We start from the raw sequence: 6,000 nt of genomic DNA, 5'->3' as shown, positions 1-6,000 counted from the left end.
TTTTATTTTACTAAGAGCACAGTGTTCTTTCGCATTTCTGAAGGAATTACTGTCCCCATTCTCTCCTCCACAGCATCACCTTCAGCCATAGATATGGAGAGTGCTGTACCAAACCTTGTCTGGTTGTAATTTTGTTAAAACAAATCAACATAATCAACTAAATTGTGCCTGAAGAATTCAAGTTGTGCCTATAGAAATAGCTTAGCCCAAGGGCTGTGTACCACTCAGCATACAGTTTAAGGGCATAAATGAAATTGAAGTGGTATATTATTTTTGTATCTTCCTTGTGCACTGACTTGAATTTTTTCATATGCTGTGATATTGCCCTGGAGAATCTAAAATGATTTCATGTAAGTGATTAATTGTTCTGTGTTTATGGCAGTATAAAAGGAGACAGTAGAAAATCTTGGAGGTTTGAAAAACTTTGAAAAAGGTTTGCACAAGTGTAGCTGACACTTCATGACAATAAATTGGACCAATCTGTACCCAATACTGTGTCACCCTTGTACTGAGGGTACAAAGAGCTGGAGTCCTACTTCAGTAAGTCTTATTGGAACAGGAAAATATTACTCTGCTGATTAAAACCTATGCATCAGGAGAAGCCTTGATGGAACAAGAGGAACCTTTTCTTGCTTCTGGTGTTTCTCAGAGTTTTTAATCTGTTTTCTTTTGCCCTGTTTTGCCCAGGGTCTGCTTCTTTCCATACACATGCATAGGTTTTTCCCGTGCAGTGCCTGATGTACTTTGGTCTAATTTTAACAACATCCAGTGTTTTGCAGGATGGGTGTTATCAAAGGCTATTTGTACATGGACTTGTGTAGACAGACTGGACCTGCTCCAGCTATCATCCAGGTTAGCCACGCAGAAAGCAACTCTGACCTGAAAAAAATATCCCATTTGGTCTGGTTTTGAGCTAATAACATCCATTTCTTCTCACAGAGTGTGATACATCAGATGTGACACTGTCTTATGATCACTATATAGCTTCTACATGGATGTTTCCTGAAGATATCAAGTCTGTCTTCACCTGTTTATATGCAGGATTTTCCCTGGAACATTTCAAATTTGAACCCTGCCTGGGTAAGAATGGCAGCACCTTAGCCAACAACTTAGCTTGTTCTGTACATCTAGAGTCTTATTTGTGTTTCGTTCAAATATGTTGTCTAAAATATTTTATCCTGTGCAGCATTAGTACTGTTGAGATACGGCAGTCAACTGAGATTGATCTGTAGCCTGTTTGTTTTATTTAGCCGCTGTACTTCTCTAAACTCGTCACTAAGGCCTCTGAGGGGATCCTCTGGAGACAGCAGGTTTATACATGTTTCAATAGATTAACTATTTGGATCTGATTTCTAGTGAATAATGCATGAGAAGTGAAAAAATGCAACTTTATTACTAATCCACTCTACAACAAAACCATTTTTCTGTAGTAAGGTAACTGATGGGGCAACTGTTTCTTTACAACTGATGATTCACATAATTTTTAGACCACTAACAGAAACCAGTCCTGCAATTTTTTTCATCAAGCAAGCCATGGACCATTTGCTGTGGCCTCAAAATACCATCCTGAATATTCTGCTTTACAGTATTTCTATATGAATAAAAGACTGTGATAGATGCACTTATGGCAGCAAAAAGGTGTGTGACCAGTACAGCATTAGAAAATCTCTGAAACTGATGCCCGTTAAACTTGAAAGGCAATGAATAATTTCACTGCAAACTTTTGGGGTTTTCCAGGGTGGCACCTCTTTTAAAGCTGAAAGGTTCCTTAATATGTTGCCTTAGATTTTTGTAACTCTTTAAACTCTCATCTCAAGCAGCCTGTAGGTTTGAAGCCTGGACTGTCCCACTAAACTTGATTTCATCTTGAAATTCAGATAATCAAGGGTATATAGTTATATATTAAGCATGATACTAACTTTTCCTTATAGGCTTTTTTTAAGCAACATGCAATTCCTTTAAAGATATTAATCAGAAAGCTGACGAGTTCTTTGTCTATTTTTTTTATGTACTATGCTAAGGTCAAGCAATCTCTTCAGATTTTGCCTGCACTTCAGACGTGCCCGACTCCATCTCACAAAATATTAAGCATTTAACAGAGATATGTACATCGGAGGCCTTACTTGGCAATGAAGAGAGACAGGCACTTCAGGAAGGCATTTCAGTTTTTTGATTGCCTGTGATTTGTTGTGATTGAATGACTAGTAGAATATGCCACATGATATTATTTCTGCTCTTTCACTGGATGGTTTACAAGAATATCTGGTATTGATACTAATACATAAAAGCAGCACGTGATTTTCAGAAGTACTGTCTGTGTGCTGCCTTTATTCTGCTCTTCTTAAATCAGTGAGATTGCTGTTGTCATTGGTTTAAAATAGTTTGGCCCAAAATTACTCTTTTTGAAAATTCAACCTGTAAAAATGAGTATTTTGCAAAGATCAGGGTAAATTTGAGATGGATTATGTGATTATTTGTGCTATTGAAAGATAGTTTCTTGTCTACATATACCAAATAAACAAGAAAATTACTGAACCAAGTCCATTTAGAGTTGAGAGTTGGTCCCATAAATAAGGCACCTGACTTTGGGAAATGAATAAAAAGACATTGCTGGAAAGTTACATAATGTCTTTGCCAGGAGTTCCATGCTTGTGAATGAAATTAATAATGCTTCCCACCTTATAATAATTTATCCTTACTAGGCTTCTTATATTTATCATCATTTTAAATTATATTATAATATTAAATATGGTGAAATGGATGTAGAAATAGATATGATTTATCAGAGACTGAAAATTTAGTTGTAGTGTTCATTTGATTCTGTCTGAAAAGCAGAATGAAGAGGAAGGGAAAGTACAAGGAACAAAGTGTTTTTCTGCTTCAGGAAGAATGCAGGCGGATTTCCTCCAGTGAATTAAATAAGGGCTACCACTTGGCTTGCTTGTAACTTGGCTACATTGAGAACATCTGCCAAATTGCAATGAAAAGTTCACATCTGTTTATCTGGGAGCATGGTATGTTTTGTAATTGAACAAAAGGAACAACGTAGGGCAAGTGGCAATGCAATAAAGCTGCCCAGAGCAAAGCCATTGCGGAAGTAAACACAATTTCAAGAAGCTCTATCAGGAATGAGCAGTCTTGTTGAACTTACATGTACAGAGCTTGAAGTCTCAGGGGAATCTCTGGATCTTTATTACTCAGGAAGCAAACAGATTGAGGCTGGAAGCTCCTAGATTGAGCCAGACACGGCAGCCGGGTTCCTTCGTTGGTAAAGCCACTGTGAGCACATTCCAGTCTGGGTTGGAGGAACTACAATAACACCACTGTTAAATATTTCTACTTATTGGAGTGATTATAAGATAGTTATAAGAGCTTCCTGTGTAGTCTTTCATTCTTCCAGGGACTCGCATCTTCTAACATAACTTCTTCCCTCATGTAACAGCACTCATGAGCAGTTTACTATAATGGTGAGTGTGTTACAGCAAAAAATGACAATACAAAAACTGACTGTAATCAGGGGTAAAAGCGTCTGTTGTGGTGCTGAACATTCGTTGACGGTCAGTTCTTTATAACACAGTAGTCTTCATTTTACAAGCAGAAGGATGATTTTTATAATGTGTCTCCCTCAGGGTTCCCTGAGAGCTGAAAAATAAAATTTGTACACTTTAGTTTCCCTGACATAACTGTGAGGCATTAGATCTCTTCAGGACAGACAGTTTTGTCAGTGATGCATTAGACAAAATAGAGTTAAAGCATTTTTTTCAAGTTTTTATTTGGTCATAATGCCAACAGGCCAGTGGACCTGTGTTTATCACTAGTGGGAACAGGTCAAAACCTTTTTTATCCTTGACCTGAGCATGTTTCATAACCAAATGTTCCTCTAAAGCTGGGAAATTACATTAAAAATCAGAGAAAAGATAATTCTCTCTTAGGCACTGCCATATGTCTTTCCAGGTGGAAATACAACAGGGTGCAGCAAGAAAAGGATTGTGCAGGGACTCTGTTGTGCTTGACTGTTGGAAAGCATATGGTGCAATAATATTGCAGCTCAGACCGTGGACTTCTATTCTCTTGTCTCCTCTGGCAAATATATTCAACTATTTTGTTTGTGCCTAGGAATAGAGTGCTCCTCCACCTTCAAAACTACCTATTCTATATGGTCCCACTTCAGAGAGAGCCCCAGAAGAAACAGATAAAAGGTATGAAAAATTTCCTCGTTAATCATCCGAGCCACCTTTATAATGTAGAAGAGGTTATGGAGGCTTGGATTTCAGTGGCCTTAATGGACAATTTAGGATGCTGAAATTCTAGGAAGAGGAATCTCTCCCCATGTTGAAGCAGTAGCTGCTCCAAAGGAAGACAGTGCTGGTCCTCAGCCAATTTTTGTGTAGTAATGCTGGTCTCAGGAATTCCTTCCCAGCCTTGAAGGTCACCGTGTGGAAAGTACTGTGTTTCAGAATTTACTGGTGGTTGTTTAATTTTCTCACTGCACTCTTCAGGGTATGATGCTGCACAAACATTAGCAAAATTTTTCATGGAGAGGGTTGTGAAGCACTGGAACAGGCTGCCCAGGGCAGCTGTGGACTCACCGTCCTTGGAGGTGTTCAAAAGGGGTACAGAGGAGGTTCTCAGGGACATGGTTTAGTGCTAGAGTTAGGTTATGGTTGAACTGGATGATCTTGAGGGTCTCTTCCAAACGAAATGATTCTATGATCTTATGAAAAAGTAAGTTCCTTTCAGCCTGTAGCGGAGCAGACCAGCAGCAGACCACCAAAGAGTGATCATGACAATTTTTTTGGTGCAAGTTTGGCTTTGCGAAGTGCTTTAGAAGTTCTTCTCCATGCAACCACTGAAGCTGTTTGTTGCAGGTTGTCATATACAATCCACTTTTCGTTGCATGTCACAATCCCATCAAGAAATGGTTCCTTGTTGAGTAGAAAAAGAGAAGACAACACTTCGAAACGACGATTTTTGATTTTCGGTCAGCTCATGAGGCACCCACTTATTGAGCTTTTTCGCCTTTCAAATTTGCTTTCAGTGCTGAATGACTGTAGAATGGTCGACATCGAGTTCTTCAGCAACTTCTCATGTTGTTCTAAGAAGATCAGCTTTGATGATTGATCTTAATTGGTTGTTGCCATCTTTCGATGGCTGGGCACTATGCTCTTGTTTCCTTTGTGAAACTTCTTGAACCACCACTGCACTGTATGTTTATTAGCAGATAAATGGGCCAAATGCATTGTTGGTGTTGTGAGTTGTCTCCGCTGCTTTATGACTCATTTTAAATTCAAGAAAATGGCTCAAATTTGCTTTTTGTCTAACATAATTTCCATGATCTAAAAGAAAGAGCAAGTAATAAATCAATAGGGAAAAAAAATGGGAAAAGCACATTAAAATGATGTATAACAAACCCACATTTATTTAAGAATGTATTTCAATATTAAACAGCAAATTTCAACAATACAAAAGCCGCAGTTGCTTTTGCACCAACCTAATAGCTCTGCCTCTGTCTCTCTTCTTCCTAGCGTTGCTTTATCTCCTGCTTGCCTGTTGTTCCTAGAAACTGGAATTGCGAAGTAACGACAACTAACTCAGACTCATACATGATAGATGCAGCTCTGGGTCCTCAGCACAGGACAAACATGGACCTGCTGGAGAGGGGCCAGAGGAGCCACAGGAATGACCCGAGGCTGGAACAGCTCTGCTTGGAGGACAGGATGAGAGAGTTGGGGTGTTCAGCTGGAGAAGAGAAGCTCCGGGGAGATCTTATTGCACCTTTCTGGACCTAAAAGGGACCTGTGAGAAAGATGGGGACAGACTTTTGAGCAGGGCCTGTTGTGATAGGACAAGGGGTGATGGTTTTAAACCAAAGGAGGGAGATTCAGGCTGGACATGAGGAAGAAATTGTTGTCCCTGAGGGTGGTGAGAGCCTGGCCCAGGTTGGGCAGAGAGGTGGTGGCTGAACCATCCCTGGAGACATCCCAGGCCAGGCTGGACGGG

Source organism: Patagioenas fasciata, chromosome Z (assembly GCF_037038585.1).
Source record: "Patagioenas fasciata isolate bPatFas1 chromosome Z, bPatFas1.hap1, whole genome shotgun sequence".
Lineage (NCBI taxonomy): Eukaryota > Metazoa > Chordata > Aves > Columbiformes > Columbidae > Patagioenas > Patagioenas fasciata.
Note: the sequence above shows the minus strand (reverse complement) of the source record.